The 19,477-nt window shown below is 44.6% G+C and overlaps 2 long non-coding RNA genes across 3 annotated transcripts in view; one reads left to right on the top strand and one right to left on the bottom strand.

The window, feature by feature from the left end:
- Positions 1-698, bottom strand: part of LOC144301874 (uncharacterized) — a 30,225-nt gene extending 29,527 nt beyond the window's left edge. For both annotated transcript variants that reach the window (XR_013368772.1, XR_013368771.1), the window contains exon 1: positions 550-698. This is a non-coding gene — a long non-coding RNA (uncharacterized LOC144301874). The remainder of the gene's footprint in view (positions 1-549) is intronic.
- An 87-nt stretch (positions 699-785) lies between these two features.
- Positions 786-11,179, top strand: LOC144301875 (uncharacterized). The gene is made up of 4 exons (XR_013368773.1): positions 786-968; positions 2,926-3,111; positions 4,723-4,825; positions 10,863-11,179. It is a non-coding gene; the product is annotated as an uncharacterized LOC144301875 (long non-coding RNA).
- Positions 11,180-19,477: the final 8,298 nt, after the last annotated feature.

Below are 19,477 nucleotides of genomic sequence, written 5' to 3'. Positions count from 1 at the left end.
CAAAAGAAGTGGACCAAAGTGAACGACCTTCCTTGTCAGCTAGAGATTAATTTCAATGGTTGTGCTGAACCATCAATCCGGTACTGTGGAACAAAGTCTATGGAAACGTAAAGGACCTCACCAAGAGAGAGGCATCAGAATGCCTTGGAATTCAGCACTGGGTTCAAATCCAGACTAAGTCATTTCCTAGTTGTATGCTGTGGACAAATTACTCAGCTTCTCTACCCTGAGTTCCCTCATCTATAGAATAGGAATAATAATAATAATACTGCTGTCCATCACCAGATGTTGAGAAGATTAAGAGATAAAATGCTTAGAGATACAAAGTGCCTAGTATGGCAGCCGGTGCCCTCTAAGCCATTGTTAAAAGGTAACCACCGTTACTACCGCCATATGGAAAAGTCAGAAAAATGACTAACTGCTGCACAACTCACATAGTTTTTCCTCAATATGTGCAAAGACTTGATGCTAAGTCATGTAGTTCATGGTATCCCCATGTGGAAGCCCAGGTTTTTACCTGGGCTAAAAACCAGAGTGAACAGTACTCACAAAAGCAACTCGCAAACTTTCAAGTAGTCAGATCACATGGCATGGTGCTCGGGGAGTGGGAGAGAGTACCTTAGACTCGCTCCTGTGCACACCCAAATTCATGTGTGGAATCTCTACCCCTCCAGTGTGAGTATATTCGGAGATAGGGTTTTTAGGAGGCAAAGCCAATGAAGTCATAACACCCCTTATGAAGTCATAAGGATGGGGTCTTAATCTAATAAGGATCAGTAGCCTTCTAAGAAGAAGGGGAGGAGAGCGATCTCTTTCTCCAAGGGCATGCACCGAGGAACTTGAGAGGTCATATGAAGATATAGCAAGAAGGCAGCCACCCCCAAGTCAGGAAGACAGTTCTCATCAGAAACGAAACTGGCCAGGGACGCCTGGGTGGCTCAGCGGTTGAGCATCCGCCTTCAGCTCAGGTCTTAATCCTGGGGTCTGGGATCAAGTCCCACATTGGGCTCCTTGTGGGGAGCCTTCTTCTCCCTCTGCCTATGTCTCTGCCTCTCTCTCTCTGTATCTTTCATGAATAAGTGAATATAATCTTAAAAAAGAAACAGAACTGGCCAGCACCTTAGTCTCAGAATCCCCAGCCTCCAGAACTGAGATACAATTGTTTAAGCCACCCAAACTGTGGTACTTGGTTATGGGAGCCTGAAATGACTAAGATAGAATAAGATGCCACCTTTTTCTTTCCCTACAACCAGAAAATTGAAAACATGCCTTCATGGGCAAAGAATGTCCCTCCTAGTCTTGAGGGATGACTAAACGTGCATAAAATGTATAATGATTTCATCTGATTTTGAAAGAAATACATCCATTCCCATTTTCCAGGGTAAGTTACTTTCACCTGGGGAAAACCCTTCACCTCCCATTGGAGAGCCATACTTTGCACAGCAGTCAGCTAGGGAATATGTTTTGCTGCATAATTCAAACTCGTAGGCAAGTTTGAGTGAGTGATCTACCTGAATGACTTTTGTACAAAAATTCCTTGAAACTGGAAGGCTCTGTCCGTGCTCTCCTGACAAGCATTTCTGCAAATGATTCACAAGTCTGAAGACAGATGTTATCATCAGCGATTAACATAGTTTCCCCCAAGGGAATGGGCAATGTCCCAAGAGAGATAAAAATGTAGACAGAGAATGAGTAAATCTTGAAACATTCCAGAAATATCTGTGGAAATGAGGTAGATGGCCATGGTTCTCTCTCCACACCAGCTCTACCTTAAGCAAAACACTGCACTGCCCTCAAAGGGGGCGGCATCTGTGCAACAGTGGCAAAGGCACTAGGCTGGGATTCAGGAGATCAGGGCACATCCATTAGCTCACTACATATTCATTGAGGGCCCGCTATGCATTATGATAAAGCAGTGAGGGTCAGAGACAAGATCCAGACCACCAAGTCAAGTCCCAGCCCACCCCTTCACTAGGGCCGTGTAGCTTGGGTTAGTCACTCAGTCTTCCCATGCCTCAGTTTCCCCAGGTGACGGGCTGGGCTGAGAACAGCGCCAGCATGTCTTAAGTGTGTGTTTGCAGCTATCATTGGTGCTACCTGGGTCAGGGTCCATCCCAGCTACTGGCATCAATACCCTCCTTCTGATGGTTCTGTGTGACTTTTAGAGAAAACACTGAACTTGTATGTGCTTCAGTGTCCTCATCTGTAAAATGGAGACAGAAGCACCAGCCTCTTGGGATCATGTGAGTGAGTGACATAAAATATGCAAAGTGCAGGGTATAAAATAATTGCTCAGGGAATGTGTTTCTTGTAAATAATGGTCAATTTTCTTTTTTCTTTGCCATTCATCTCCTCCCCTCTCCTCCACCACCACTTCATTATTTACTATGGAGAATCTTTCTTGGCTCTGGCCACAGACAAACTCTGATAGTGTTCATGGATGAGAAAGGTTGCTATCTTCTCTCCATGTGGATTTTCTCTTTGATCGTCTATGGTCGTGGTCTTACATACACAGCACATAGTGGAAGTCAAAATAATCATCTAAATCAGGCAACAGAAAGCTTTCTCTGTAAAGGGCCAGACAGTAAATACTTTTGGCTTTGCCAGCCATACGGTCTCTGTCACAACTACCCAACTCTGCTGACATAGTGTGAAAGCTGCCTTAGACGATTCGTAAATGAACGAGTATGGCTGTGTTCCAATAAAACTTTATTTACAAAAACAGGCAGTGGGCTGGAATCGTCCTGTGAGCTGTTGCTTTGCTGACCCTGATCTAAATCCATCCATACAACAAATATATACTGTGAGCCTTGTACGCGGCAAGCACGGTCCTGCATACTGGGGATATAGCTGTCAATGAAAAAAGCCCTTGCCAAAACTGAGCCCACATCATATTATAAAAGCATTTGTTACTATTTCCCATAGAAAAGAGACCAAGTGAAGACCGTTCTCCAAAAAGGGAGTCATCATATATGTGAGATGCTACCAGCAGTTTGGATAAGCTGAGGACTGAGAATTGGCAGCTGGATTTGGCAACAAAGAGGTCATCAGGTGATGAGAGCAGTTTCAGTGGAATGGTGGGGACAGAAATCCGACTGGAGTGAATTCAAGGTGAACAAGAGGTGGGGGGATGGGAACAGTGAGGACAGAGCAGGAGGAGAGGCACAGAAGCCAAGTGGGAAGTGGAGGGGACTCAAGACTCAGGCCAAAGAAAGGGGATTGTTGCTGCTGCTGTTTTAAAATGAGATGATCAAAACATGTTTGCACAGAGAACTATCCAGAAGAGAGGGACAGTTGGATGTTATGACGCAGGACAGCAGGAAAAGTGGTGCTGTAGGGACATGTTGCAGGGTGACCAGGGGACGGGGTCCCCAGTGCCCAGGTGAGGGCGGGCTGCTGCAAGGAGCAGGTGCAGTCCACCCCTGGTAACGGGAAGGAAGGCAGAAAAAAGGGTGCAGATTCAGTTCTGGGAGAATGAAATGGTTCCCTCCTCCCCACTCAGATCAGAAGTACTATCCTCAGATGAGAACGAGAAGGGAAATTCTAAGGAGAGATAAGAACATGCAAAATGGTCATCTCAAGGGGTAGGAGAGTACATGGATCTGGCACCCGGAATCAGCTTGCCAGGCAGCCCGAGGTTCCTTATGGGGGTGACTAGCCAGCAGGCTGGTTTTTCCTACCTGCACCTCATGGGAAGAGCTTTCCCACTAGGATCCTTGCTAGGCCTCTGGGCAGCCTGCAGAATGAGTCCCTCCAGGTTGTTTGTCAACTTGTGGTGCAATCGGCTGAGTCCAAGAACATGGCCTCAGGGGCACGAATCATACAGCCTATTCTCTCCCTATAACAGTCTGGCTCTGTAAGGGGCTGTATGTGGGGTGGGGGTGGTTTCCCAAGAGTGATCTGCGAGCATCATCCCATAGAAAGGGGCTGAGGGACCCAATAATGGTTTGTGGTTAGGCCTGGGCAAATCCACTTGGCATCAGGTGACCTTGAATTTGACATGACAGTGAAGTCCAGAAGTTATATAATGTTCAAAGTGTCCAAGACACAATGCTGCCAGATTCTACTCTATTTTTTATTTTATTTTTTAAGAAGATTTTATGTATTTATTCTTGAGAGACACAGAGAGAGAGAGGCAGAGACACAGGCAGAGGGAGAAGCAGGCTCCATGCAGGGAGCCCGACATGGGACTCGATCCCAGGACTCCAGGATCATGCCCTGGGCTGAAGGCAGGCACTAAACCACTGAGCCACCCAGGCGTCCCTCTACTCTATTTTTTAAAGTTCTCGCACCTGACTACGTGCCTTCTATCTGTAGTGGGAGACGACTCCAGTTCTGTACTACTGTCCACTAGGTTCTTAGTACATACAGGGCACTGTGCTAAAAATGTATTATTTCAAGTAATCCTTAAAACAATAGAGTGGTAGGAATTATTGTTGTGTGTAGAGTATGTAAGGCAGTATACTCAGAGTCACGTAGCAGAAAATATCACTGGATCTGTCAAACCTCTACCACTGGGATAGATCGAAGATACTTCTGATTCCGTTAGATGTTGCATTTGCCTGCAAGTAACAGAAACTCCCAAAATATCAACTTAAACAAATTAAGTGGGTCTTTTTTTCTAGTGTAAGAAAGTCCAGCAGCAAGCAGGTCAGGACTTGTAGGACAAATGCACAACACCATCTAGAACTTGCTGTTATGTCTAGCTTTCTGTCTGCCTAGCCTTAGTTCATTGTCACCTCATGGCTACAAGATGGCAGTGTCACCTCCAGCATTGCATCAACATTCCAAGCAGAAAAAAAAAAGATAAGGACAGAGGACAAAGGTACATGCCAATTTATTCCCCTCCCTCCGTCTTTTGTTTTGTTTTGTTTTGTTTTTTCTGTCTTCTTTTAAAGAGCGTTCCTGGAAGCCCCACCCCACCACATCCACTTTCATCTCATTAGCCAGAACTACTGTAGGGCCACCTGTAGCTAAAAATATAGAATTTTAGCTGGATGCATTGCAATCCTAAGAAAAAGAAAAATGATGCCGCACCTTCCACCGTTTCTCTGGCAGGTCTCTTTGCCAATATTGCAAAATGCATTCTTCCAGATTAGAAGAGCCAGCTTTCCGAGTCATTGGCCATCCAGGTCAGGGCGGCCTGAGCCGGTGGTCTTGCGCTGAGATGCTTCAAAGTCTTATTTAAAATGTTTGGATCTCTATAAAGCCCCACAATATCCAAGTTTATGAGGAGATTTAGATAGGAATGGGGTTGATGGGCTTCGTTGTTTATAAAATCAGGAGTGCAAAAAAATAAATAAATAAATAAAAATAAAAAATAAAATAAAATCAGGAGTGCTGAGAAAAGAGGTAAAGCTTTGAAAGCTTTGAGTCCTGCACCGGCTCATGGTCATCATTAACCAGCTCTACGTAGAGTACGTATAAAAGGGATCATCAGTCCAGCCGTAAGTTTCAGCAAGCTCTGTTAGATGGGAAGGAGCGGTGCTATACACTCGTGGAAGGGCCATTTCCTTTGTGGTGTGAATACGTGTGTCTGGGAGACACCACTGCCTGGTGCACGTGCTCCTCCGTCAGGTCCCCCATGCGCCTGTCCTGGTCTGAGTAGATCTTTGGAACACAGCACGTACGGTCAAGTCTCACTGAGCCATCCATTCCTTAGAAAACCGGAAGAATCAAAGATAAATATCTCGACTATCATAAGAGTTGGAGATCAGATCTAGACATGCACACTTCTCACATTCAATAAATATTTGTTAAACAGGAAAAAAAAAGATTAGAAGAGCCACATAGTTAATATTACTGGGATGTTTCTGCGAGTGTGATGTGTGGTTATGTCACAGAGAAGCTTCGACTCATCATCTTAAGGAAAACACCAAACTTCTTCAGAACAACTAATTGACCCCACAAGGAGCATGTATCCCAGGCTTTCATCTGCCAGAACAACCCAACTATCAAAATTCATCCACCAATTTCCCAAGCCATTCCCCAAGGACCTGGAATGTCACAAGGGAGAGAGGCCAAATTCTATCCAGAGCTCATAGCACCTCTGCATGTAGGAGCTAGAAAGACCTCTCTCCTTCCTCTTTCTTTTATTTTTTTAATATTTATTTATTTATTTATTTATTTATTTATTTATTTATTTATTTTAGACATTGGCAGGGGCAGAGACACAGGAGGAGGGAGAAGCAGGCTCCATGCCAGGAGCCTGACGCGGGACTCGATCCCAGGACTCCAGGATTGCGCCCTGGGCCAAAGGCAGGCACTAAACGACTGAGCCACCCAGGGATCCCCATCCTTCCTCTTTCTTTTTGGAAAGAAGACCCCTCTTCTTTCAGGAAGAAACAGAAGAGCTTATGCTTCTAAAGAAACAAGATGCTTTTAAATCAGTCTACATATGTATCTGGGTTATATATGTAGCCCCATGTGTGGATTAGTAAGGCTTAGAGGTAGCGTCTTGCATTAGGGTGGTACCTTTGTTAGGATTGATGACCCAGGATTAATACATTATTATTATTACCTGGAGTCCATAGTTTACCTTAGGATTCATCTCTGTGTAGTATATTCTGTGGGCTTGAACAAATGCATAATGACATATAGCCACCAGTATAGTATCATCACAGAGTAGTTTCACTGCCCTAAAAATACTGTGCTCCACCTAACTCCTCCCTCCCCTGAATTCCTGACAACCACTGATCTTTGCACTGTCTCTAGCTTTACCTTTTCCAGAACGTCATAGAGTTGGAGTCATACAGCATGTAGCCTTCTCAGATTGACTTCTTCCCTTAATAATATGCATTTAAGTTTTTTCTAGATCTTTTCATAACTTGATAGCTAATTTCTTTTCATCACTGAATAATATTCTACTGTCTGGATGCACCATAGTTTATTTCTCCGTTCACCTACTGAAGGTTATCTTGGTTGCTTCTACTTCTTGGCAATTATGAGTAAAGCTGCTGCAAATGCCCCTGTGCAGGTTATTGTATGGACATAAGTTTTCAGCTCCTTTGGGGAAACATCAAGGAGTGCAATTGCTGGGTTAGGTGGTAAGAGTATGTTTAGTTTTATAAGAAACTGTCAAACCGACTTCCAAAGTTGTTGTACCATTTTGCATTGCAACCAACAATGAATGAGAGTTTCTATCACTCCACATCCTGGTCGCCATTTGATGCTGTCAGTGTCAGTATTTTTTAACTCATTCATCCAATAAATATTTAATCCATACCTAATTAATGTCACACACAGAGACACTCAATCTCTTACATTGCTTAGAGTTCGAAATACCTTTAGGTTGAAAGTGGAAAGTACCGCATCTTTTTGATCAATGGCTCTTAAACTTTAATTGGCATCTGAATCACTCGGAGGGCTTGTTAAAACATAGATTGTAGTGGGCAGGGGAAGAGGCAGGGCTCACCTCCCAAATTTTTGATTCAATAGATCTGGGATGGGACCCAAGAATTTGTTCTTCTAACAAGTTCCCAGATGCTGCTGCTGCTGTTGGTCCAGGGACCACACCTTGAGAATCATTTCTCCTTAGGTAAAAGGAAAACATCAAATGGAACTACAATACACTCCCTCAGGTATAAAAAAAAAAAAAAACAGAAAAACACCAAATGGGACAACCACAGCCTCCATATCAGGTTCTGTTTTAGGGCTTCTGAGATACACTTAAGCCAAGGACAAGTCCATGACATCTATGTTTTGTCTGCTCTTAAAAGATCTCAAGTCTCTCTTTAGAGGTTTAGTTTAAATACTGTAACAAAATAGAACAGAAAACCATTTGTTAGGTATATTGCCCCTGAGTAGGGGAGCAGCTCTGAGGTGGGGAAGCCTCGCATGAGGATCCCTTCTGGAACATGAAGCAGATGTTGTTGGAGGCTGTGCTAATGCATTTTGATGAGCACGACTCATTTTGCAGCAGATGTCCTACCTCCTCATGCTAGAACTTGTGCTGAACCACAAAATACCAAATGACCCCAAGACCCTGAGTATTTATGGTTTACTTCTCAAAGGCAATGTCATCTGGGACAGATGGGGATCTGTTACCCCAGGAGTCAGGTTATTCCACCGCTATGTCTTGGTTTTTACCCTTATAATTTTATTAACTATAGCCTCTTCTGCATTTCTGTCCTGGGAACCAGCTACCATTCCAGGACAATGTTGCCCCAAGAGAGACACTAGCTGTCATTACTACTCTGCTTGCCAGCATTTGCAGTGCCTGACCATGCCAGATGATTTGCCAGGCAAGCTATAGGTCTTCTCTGTAGTCTTTCCAAAGGCTCCTCCCTGTTAGCATCATTATCCCCAGTTTACAGATGGAGAAATTGAGGTTCAGTGCAAGTAAACCATTCATTCCAGGTCATATAGCTAGTAAGTGGCAGAGCCAGAATTCAAACTCAGGTCAGACTAATATTACAGATTCTCATATAGAAGAGTAGAAATGAGCAGAGCAACTAAGATATAAACCTAGAAGACAGGAGGTAAAGTTTAGAGTCAAGAACAAAGACTTCGGGACACTTGGGTGGCTCAGCGATTGAGCATCTGCCTTTGGCTCAAGGTGTGATCCTGGGTCTGGGAATCAAGTCCCTCATTGGCCTCCCTGTGAGGAGCCAGCTTCTTGCTCTGTCTATGTCTCTGCTTCTCTCTATCTCTATCTCTCTCATGAATGAATAAATAAAATCTTTAAAAAAAAAAAAAGAACAAAAACTTCTGTGAGACATATCTCCAGTTGGAAGTCTCCTTCCACCTTCCAATTACTATGGAGCTCTATTCATATTCCATGGGAAGCACTTCTCTTGGACCATAGATTAGTAGCATTATTTGTATTTCATTTGTCTTGTCTGCCTGGAGTCTCGTCCGAAGTTGGAGCTGTGAAAAGTTTATGTTTAGGAGAAGGGTGGATGGACTAAAATAAGCAGCCAAACTAAGTACATCCAGCACATAGATCTTGGTTTCTTAAACTGTTCTCCAATATAAGGATCCAGCGATCTTTGGAAAAATGGTTGAATCTAGGACTGGAGCAGGACATATACAAGATGAGCCTGGGACATAGGATTGTGCCAGAAACTAAGAGAGTGCTCCTCCAGAAAAGAAGAAAAACAAGCTCACAGTGATGAGGGGTTGTCAAAGGGGTTGTTTCCTGCCAAACACAGGAACCCACTGAAAGAGTCTCCATTGATGAAAGCTGGACAATTTAAACAACAAAATAAAGTAGTATTGGACTATAATCCAAAGAATAGAATCAACATCTATAAATCCATTGTGATATTAATAACTGATTGAATAAATAAGTAAAAAGAATAAACAAATCTCCAACACAGGAAAATCTCAGATAATTTGTATAGATATTCCAACCCTCAAGGTGGTAGGGCATAACTTGCTATCCCTTAAGTTTGGGCTCCACATTGTGACTTCCTTCCAAAGAGGACGATATGGAAAGAGAGGGAAAATAATAACGTTATGGTGAAATCCAACAAACTCTCTCTCAACAAGGTGATTAAAGTCAACACCCACAATGATAAGTCAAGTTGATAGTATGTGCTCTGGGAAAGGCTTAATAAACATGACACTATACTTTTGTGTCTTCCTCCCCAAAACTCATAGCACCCGTCTAATCATGAGAAAAAAAATCAGGCAAATCCTGATTGAGAGACATGCTACAAAATTACTGAGCAATATTTCTCAAAACTGTCAAAGTCCTCAAAAACCAAGGAAGTCTGAAAACTGTCACAGTCAAGAAGAGCCTAGGGAGACACAATGACTAAATGTGGTATTCTGGATGGAATCCTGGAACACAAAAAGGGCATTAGGGGGAAAAAAAACAGGAAATGTTAATAAAGTATAGACTTTAATTAGTAAGAATGTATCAGTACTGGTTTATTCATTGAAACAATTGCATCATATTAATAAAAGATGTTAATAATAGAGAAAAGTGGGTGTGGTGGGAGTGGGGTATATGGGAACTCTCTGTACTATGTTTGCAAATTTTCTGTAAATCTAAAACTATTAAAAATGTTAAAGTTTATGTTTTTAAAAGGATATATCTTTCTCTTAAGTAGGTGACATTCCAGATTGATTATCTACTTAAATGGATAAGGGGAGCCGTATAGAAAATGAAAAGCAAAGCAAAGCTATTTATAGTTCTCAACATGAATGGTCTTCACATTAAGGATGCATTTGATTCATGGATTATTATTCTAATAACTATTACTATGTTTTCTTGGTCACATTGGGTCAATCTATTAGCTGCATGGTATAGGTTAGCAAAACTACCCAAAAGCATATATTTTTCCTTGGAGAGAGCCAGGATAGCTTAATAAGGAGTTTCCATCCCAGTTTCACAAGACCATTCCAGAGAAGGACGTCTGAAAGGTGTGGTCTCCTTAGCAGGGGCTCTCAAAGGGCTCTTAGTTCCATTTCTAACTTCTAGCAGAACCACAACACTGTCCCGAACAGCCACAGTAAGTTGATGGCCAAGCATAATGGTTTCTGATCAAGGTGTGCACTTGCCTTATCTGTGTTTTGAGGATCATGGCTTATCACACTCAAGCAACTACATGGTTCATTTGAAAAGATGCCCTACGGTAGGTGGCCAAGGCAATGGGCCAGAGTTTCCATAGTTCCATGAGTTCCATATTTGACAGCAAGGGGTCAGTCCTTCCATATTCCTAAGGGGGGTGATATGTGAGTCAATTCCATCCTTCCTCCTTGCCCTACACTGATCACAGGGAAACTGATCCCTGCAGATTGTGTTTTCCAGTCTTCCAGGTGACATTAGCTAAGGGGCAGTATTGGCAGGAGACTGAAGAATGGGAAGAAGGGAAAAGCCAGGGTATCTCTCCCCTCCTCTCTCTGCCTCACAGGGCATCTCAGCAGGGGCTGCATCTCCTGCATGGCTCCAGCTCCCACTATGTGGTATCCTGGATGGATCCAGGACCCACAGGACCCACAGGACCACCAGAATTGCTGAGTGATCCAGCTCCTCACTCCAGCAACATTCCTTCTTCTTCTAACTCCCCAGTTTAGGGGACTAGTGGCCTCTTGCTGTTGCCGACTTCTGGATTCCCCCACTGCCCTCTATTTGGCTTCTCAGAGATCTCATCACCTACATAACAAATTTCCTCTGTTAAATACTTTCTATTTAAAATACTTAGGGTGGATATTGATTTCCTGATTAAACTCTGCAATGTCTTAAGACTAGATTTTTTTTCCTTCTCATCCCGATCAAGAAAAGGAGACACACACACACAAACACACAGACACACACACATGCACACGCACACACGTATACTTTGAAAACACTTTGCATCTTTCTTCCTTATCTTGTAAGAGTTAATGTTTATTAGGAGCAATTTGCTGAACAGGTGGATTCCTATCACTATCATCAAGTAGGGAAGTTGTAGAGGACCTATGAAGATGATCTAGAGAAGTTTGATTCAACTTCCTATGACCTCCTGGCCCAACACCACCACATCATCATCACATTATAGGAATCTCCTCTAAAACTAACAAAGTTTTTGGCTACACACTTTCAGTACTCTCCATGCTCACACAGTGAAGGAAGCAATGATCTTTGCTCCCCGTGAGGTCTCAAGAGTGCATCCTGGTATTTCTAGGTTAACTAGATGAACTACAAAGAGCACTTCCTTGTTGGCTAAAGAAGAAAGATGTTGTGGCTGTAGATTAATATTGGCATCTTCCTCTGGTCTAATTGACTTCATGAGGTCCCTAGATGCGGTGGCTTGGGGTGTTTAGAGAGGGATGTTTTATAATGATTAAGGACTATTTAGTTGAAGGCCTATTTATTACCTTGGGGCAGGTTGGCTTTCATTTGTTTTCACTGCTGTTCAATGTAATAGATTTTACCTAAGTTAACCAGATAGTTTAAAACTAAAAAGTTCACTTTGCGGGGAGGGGCACGTAGGGGGCACAGTCGTTTGAGCATCGACACTTGGTTTCAGCTCAGGTTGTGATCTCAGGGTTGTGAGATTGAGCCCCGAGTCAGGCTCCACACTCAGCACAGAGTCTGCTTGAAATTCTCCCTTTCTCTCTCCCTTTGCCCTTTCTGCTCATACTCTTTCTCTCTCTCTCTCTCTCTCTCTCTATTTATTTTAGAATTAATAAATAAATCTTTTTAAAAATTCACTTGGTCCTGAAACAAAGCGATTTGGATCTACCCATATTTATTCAAAAATGATCTGCGCTTAATTGGACTCCTTGCTTAATTGATCTAACATCAGTGTCCTTTCAGCAACAAACATTCTAGATTTATGCATAGTGTAAATTTCAGAAAGCATTTTCTTTGAGGACCGGGTAACTTTTGAGTGATCAAGTACACAGGAATCAGTTTATGAATATACAAGACATACATATTCATGGAAGATCATGAACAGCTTCACTAAACTGCTTTTTTTTTGCCACTTAAAAACTGTTTGCCTCAGAAAAATGAGAAGTGCCACAAAATGAGTTTTATTGTTGTTCTTTTGCCTTTATCAACATGCTGCAATCACATGTATTGAAGGACAAATTCTTCCCAGAAGACACAGAGAAGCAACTTCTTAGAAATACTGTTCGTGGGCAGATGATAACCATAACTGCTAAAGGACAAGACACATGTATCAATCAGCAAAAGCAAAAGCAAAGGCTTAAAGTAGTCTCTGTCTTTGGCAGTTCGAACTCCCCCTGCAATAAATAGACACACAGTTAAACAAGTTTCTAAGGCCATTAGCAAAAGGAAACCACTCTTATTCTCCACCGTCCCAATGTGCTGTGATGGATTAAAAATATATGAAGGATTTTTTACACCCAATGGCTCACAACTCTGGGGGATAGCAGGATTGCCTGGCACGTTGATACAAAGCAGATTCTTGGCTGTAGTTCACACATACTGGGTAGATGATTAGGAGACCAGAAATCTACAGTTGAAATGGGTCCCCTTGATTTCTGGTGCAGAAGGGTCTCCAGATCGTGTTTTGAGAAATGCTGGAAGGCACACTGCTCAGGAGAAGACACAGCCCCAACCCTTGAACATCATATGTTTGGAATGTCTCACTTTTAACTTGACAGGAGCCACCACAGGAGCACTGTAGTGGGATTAGCTGATAGAGGGAAGGTACAGAAGGGCTGGGACAAAATGTTCCTTACTTGGTCCGTGTCTGGTGGTTCCTCGATGCCTTTGCTTGTGTGATCCTCTTGTGGGAATACCTCAAGCACTTCATGCACTTTCCTTCCTTGTGCCCTTTCCCGAGGAGGGAGAGGTCATTCAAAGAACAGATCCTTTGCCTTCCTCTCCAGAATCCCTGGGGAGATCCAGCAAGTATTCTTTAGAGAGTGGCTGGCACTCTGCGCAGGCCCGGGGGTCTCTTCCAGCCAGTGCCTGGAGAAGGTTTGACATCTGGGCCAAATCTGGAATGGGTTTCTGAAAGCCAATATTGGAGCATTTGTGATTGAGACCTGCCAAATCACGTGCCAGGAATATCTAGTTCCTTCCCCATGAAGAGTGGCAGTGTTTAATGAAGAAACACAGCTCTGAAAGTTGAGACATTCCATGCATTATCCATATCCATTAAAATGGGAACAAAACCCCAGGAAATGCAGATGCCTCCCATCAGCAATGCTTCACCTTTTTCCCCTGGTTACTTAGTATAAATGCCAGGAAGCTATTCTACAAGAACATGCCACGTGGCTGCGTCTGCCAGTCCCACTGTCCCCTTTCTTCTTGTCCAGCCTGGAGCTAGGCAGTGGGAGGAGAGGTGTGGGGGTGGCAAATTAAACAAAACCTTTAAAAACAAGATTCTGGCTGGGACTTCCACCACACAGATTACCAAGTGGATAGGCATTTTATTTTGCTAAATGAAAGGGCTAGTTTGTATCTTCCCTGGATCATTTTCTAACCTAACTGCAGTGGAAACATTCTCAGAAAGAAAGACTTTCTTGTTTGTTTGCCCTTCATATTGCCACTGGTCGTCCCACACGTAGAACTTGGGCAGTGATTTGCTTCTGCTTGGCGACCAGACCAGCTAGCAGACTTCTTGAGGGATTGACCAATGCCAGTGTTTCATTAGGTCACAGTCAACTCAGAAGCCCTTGGGAGCGTCAAGGTGAAAGGTAGACCACATTGCAAGCCCATCTTCTGTGGATAGAAATGGTTCCTTTCACTGGCTCTTTGCAAGCAGGGAACTGTAGCTAAATGTATATGACCTACAGAGTGGTCATTTGCTTGTTGGGGGTTTTGCTTTTGCTCTTAGGCACCGAGCAGTTTTCCTCTGAAAAGAAGCCATGAAAGGATAGCTCCCCAAGAACCACGGGGAACCCCCAACAACCAGTGGGTGACTGAATCTCAAACTTCAGTTTCCTTGTCATCAAGGTACAGGTAAGGGAGTAGGGTGTGGCCAGTATCTGCCTCTCCGGAAATGTGAAAAGACCTAGGCGTTGACTAACCCCCCCCCCCACACACACACCCCAATCTTCCTTCCTCTGGCCGCAGCTGTGTGCAGACACAGACCAACCCTGGGAAGCATTTGTTTCTCAGTTTGCTTCTACCCACGTGACTGCTGGCAAGTTTCTGAGCTATTCTGAGCCTCCTTTTCTCAACTGATAAAATAGGCATAAAGAATCCCTCAAAGAATATGGAGGTGAGCCCAGTGAGGGAGACATTGTAAAAGGGGTCTAAAGGGATGGCTCTTCCTTTTCATTTTGTCGTACTTCCATGGGAGGGGATAGAGTCGAGGATGGGAAGGAGGTGTGGTTGTTGGCTTGGTACTTGGAAGATCTCTTCATTTGTGAAACTTTAGGGTGTCCTCCTCCTAGCCACATTTGTGGTGACGCTTCAGCTGCCTATCGGCAGAGATCTGACTATCTCGATCTAAGAGCCCTGCACACAGTCCGGAGCTGACCTTCCATGCAGTCTCTTTGATGGCATTGATGATGAAACCACTTCCTGTGTAGAAGAATATAGTCATGGTTCTCACTGAAATGACCTAATTTCCCGGGAATCATCTTTATACCTCTTTTACCATCTTTTACATTCAAAATACAGAGGTAATGTAAACAAAAACCAATTTTTAAAATAGTCATAGAAAAAAAATAAAATAGTCGTAGATAGGACTTTAAGGGATCTCTAATACCTCTGAAATTATATGAATGTGTGTGCATACTTGTGTGAAGAACGGTGTTTCCAAAGGGAGACTCTATAGCTGCACTTCCTATAAAAATATAATGTGAGCCACGTATGCAATTTAAAAGTTTCTAGTAGCTGCACCAAAAAAGTATATAAATTAATTCTAATAACATATCCTCTTTAATCCAGTATATCCAAAGTACTATTGTTTGTACATGTAACCGATATAAAAAAATGTGCAGTATTTTACATTGTTTCCTCTTTTTTACTCAGTTCGCATTCTAGTGTGTGTCTCCATTCAGACTAGCCTTATTTCAAGTGCTCAAAGGCCGCTTGTGGCTAGTGGTTCCTTTTTGGATAGTGCATATCTACAGATGTTTTTAGATTTTTCACAAGCCATTGATGAAAAGTAGTGTTAACAGTGTAACAGTGAACAGCGAGGGGTTATCATGGAAAACTTCCCAAACCAAGTTCTTGGTGGTCCCAATAACAATTCAAGGGTCTCCTTAGGAGCTCAAAAAGACTTTCGGATAAATTATCTCATCAGACTTTCCTAACAACCCGTCATGTGAACAGGGCAGATGTCATTTTCTAATATTATAGCTGAGAAGATAAAGGTTTTAAAATATTACAAAATTGGCCCAAAGTCAATCTGAGGTTGATGGGTTGGGAACTTGAACTGGCTCTTGGGACTCTAAGTGTCTGGTGTCTAGCCGGGAAAGAGGCAGCTGCCTCCCTCTATCATCACATTGCTGCCAAAGTAGCTCTTGTTTGCATCCCCCAACAAAGCCCAAGGCCCACTGCTGCATCACCAACACCCAGCACAGTGCTTGGCACTGAGCAGGCACATGGCTCCCACTTGGTGGATTAAATTCAACTGAACCAAAAGACTGATCCACACCACATGCCCTCATAGTCATTGCCAAACCTCTCCGTCTCTGAAACTTTCGGAGAAGCCAAAACCACAAAAACCACCTACATGCTGAGTTGCCTTTGTCCAGCCTTTGAGGCCCTCTCACTCCCCAGCACACAAAATAGAGCTTAGGAGTTTTTGTCTGGGCAAATAACCTTTATCATGGCTCTGTTTCAAAGCTCACTGAGGACCTTTTAATGGAAATGTACACCTTTGGCGGAAAATGCGCCTTGAAAGTAGATTCAGTCTGACTTGTGATTTGGATGCTAACCTCTAACCCACCCAAGACCACCCAGGGGAGCCCAGGGACCACCCTGGGAGCCTGGTGAAGCTGCAGTACCAGGGAAACACCTCATTGCACCTCTACCTTGCCAGCTGGATTGCGGTGAATCACACAGACCTGAGAGAGCGAGCGGTACAATCCCTGACAAGTGATGTCAGAGGATGACTTGAAATCTTGATGGAGACACAGGCCTGTTCCTGGCTGCCCCGGGCTCAGTCTCCAGCTGGCCCCTGGCATGCTTTTACCCACCCTCCCGTCAGCACCAGCCTCCTTCACTGAAGCTCTCTTGCCTCCCTGTGTGGCAGCCTGGCATCCCCCATCCTGTTACTGGGCCAGGATTTCGTGGAGAGCCTGGGCCAGGTGCTGAGAGCTGCTATCTTCTCAGAGGTGTTAGGAGGCTGCAGCAAGGCAGAAATCCAGGACCGATGCCTCCTGCCCCATGCCCTCATCGCCTTCTTCTTGCCAGCTTGCCACTGGGCACCAAAGAGGAATTTAGTGCAGGGGGTACGAACAAAAGCTTATTCTGAACTTTTTATGCACTCTTTAAATCAGCCTGGCAAACCTTCCATAGCTCAGGACCCGAAATGTGTCCCCACAAATGCAAACTGGGGTCCACCGGAGTCTTCTGCTATTTCTGTCGAATGTGTCCTGTTTTTGCAATGCTTCTCCGTGAATTAGTCTTTCTGGAGAACGCCCAAAATTGTATTCACATTTTGGTTGAAATAATAATTTTTTAAAAGCTTTGTTGAGCTTTGTTTTCGTTTTGATGAGCAAACCAAGCCAAGTGCTGTGAAGTGCTCAAGATTCACCTGGTTAATAACCGAATGCCTCCCGTCCGCATGGGCCTGACTTCTAAGTGCTGGAGATACTAAAGTGAGGCAACCGCAGAGCCTCCTGCAGAGTTGAAAATCTAGTGGTTGGGAGGTAGGGGTGGGTCATGAAGGGATAGAAGATAAGCAGGAAGACAAAGCAAACAGATCATTCTAATAATCCCAAATGCCGTGAAGACATTAAAACAGGGTGACAGGGCACAGAATCATGCAGGAATGGAGAGGTCCACTCAGAAAGGCAATCCGAGGAGGCTTTTCAGAAGAGATTATACTGGGGCTGTGGAATAGATAACAAGAAGCTGCTGGCCCACATGGAGATCCAGGGAAGAACGTGTCAAGCAGAAGGGACAGCCAAGCAGGAGTGAGCTTGAGAGAGGCCAACATGGCGGAGCATGGTGAGCAAGGGGAAAGTGGTGAGGAATGACATTAGGAGTCTTTAGGGACCCTACAAGTATGGACTCTAAGCATCAAGCAAAGCCATCGGAGGGCACAGAGCAGGGGAGTCATGTGAGCTCACTTAGCCTTTTCAAGGTTCACAGCAACTGCCCCTGGGGATGGATGGGGGAAGGGGCTAGAGGGAAAGCAGAGGCTTGTGGTGGCCTCCTTCAAGGACATTCCAGTCTAGAGAAGGAGCAGCCACAAAATACGTAGGACCCAGGTCAGGAGGAGCTAAGAGAGCTTTCAGCTAAGGCTGGGACAACCTCCAGGGGTTCCAGCTGAGGAGATGGTGTTGAGGTGGGGCCACACCTCGGGCTACATCTGGGGTTCAGTCCCTGACACTAGGGTTGCTAGACCACTTATTCTCAGGTTACTCCATGAGTAAGAAAGATAATTCTTCCTTGTTTAACTCTCTTCTTGAAGTGGGCGAGCACCTTTGGGTTTTGACTCCCTCGTGACCCCCAGCACCGACCACGTCTGGCATTGAACAAAAACTCAAGCAATGCACACCAGACTGACCCCGGGAAAAGAAGACATTGGTAAGGCGGACGGGTGGGGAACCGACCTTTGTCTTGGCGGCAAAGCCTCCAGATACTGGTGGAGAGTTTGAAGGGAGACCCGAATATTATGGTCAGAATTTTCTGCTGGTCAGTTCTGGGGCACCCATCAGGTAGGAAGCGCCTGGTGTGAGGAGCCCTGGCTGAGCTCAGTCCCACAGAGGGGGAAGGGTAGAGAAATAAAGAGGAACCAGGAGAGGAAACACATGTCCACTCACATGAAGGAAGTGACAGCAGCTGGCAGAGGAGAGCAGCCGTTACCTAAGAGGAGGCAGGCTCCTTGTGCCAGAACTGTACTTGTTTTAGGACTGGGTTAAGGGGAGGAGTACTCCCCTGTAAAAATAACTAGTGTCTGAAGGTGACGGGACGACTGGGAGGCGGGTGGCAGGCGTAGGCCACAGTGGAAAACAAATCCCACCGTCAAACATTGTTGAAGAGAAGAAGACACTACACTGAGGAGAAATGAAGACGGTCAAAGGCAGAGGAGTAAACCCTTCTGTGGTGACCTCCAGCGAGTCAAAGAGCCTCCCGTCTGGGAGACAGGCCGAGCCTGAACGCCCCAGCAGTCCACAAGATCATGCAGGAGTCCATGGCAGGAATTCTAGAAGCACAGGACACAGGGAGTGGAAAAGTACCTGTCCTCAGGGTTGGGCCATAGGTCCTTTCCAGGTATTTCCTCCCCCGGCTGGTCTGCCCCACCCACCACAGGGAAGGGGAGAGGCTGGAGATAAGCGGACTCTGAGGTCCAAGGGCATGGGCCTGCACAGCAAAGTCACAGCAGCTGAAGGCCTCCGTACCTCCTCTTATCTCTTCTGGACGCCTCTCTTACCACCTGGATCATCTCTTGTCCCCTTCTTCCTTGCCACAAGGTACCCAACGCAACCAGGCTCCAAACCCCTTCCAGAACAATCTCTCGGAGTCTCCCTGTGGACTCCCATACTCCACACCATGAAGGCACACCAATCCTTATCTGGATATCTGGAAAGGCAGCTTAGGGAGAGAAGTTTACTCAGAGCCATGAAAAGTCCAGAGCAAGTCTATCTTCCCAGGACTATTGACAATTTAAAATAGTACCCCAGAGAACACCAAGGCCCCCATGTCAGCACCTCAACCCAGGTAAGGCCTCCGAATCGCCTGTGAAACTTCACAAAATACAGATTTTGTATTTCCACTCCACTGAATACCCAGGAAAGCAATGGGGTGGGGCCAGGAATGTGCAGTTTTCAACCTTTCATTTGAGGGATTCTGATACCTGCCAAGGCTGGGAACCAGGGCTCTGAGGCAATGTCCAACAGACCTTTGGAGCTTCCGGTTCACTCAATCACAAGGTGTACAAAA

Source organism: Canis aureus, chromosome 30 (genome assembly GCF_053574225.1).
Source record: "Canis aureus isolate CA01 chromosome 30, VMU_Caureus_v.1.0, whole genome shotgun sequence".
Taxonomy (NCBI): Eukaryota; Metazoa; Chordata; class Mammalia; order Carnivora; family Canidae; genus Canis; species Canis aureus.
Note: the sequence above shows the minus strand (reverse complement) of the source record. Positions and strands in the feature narration are given on the sequence as shown.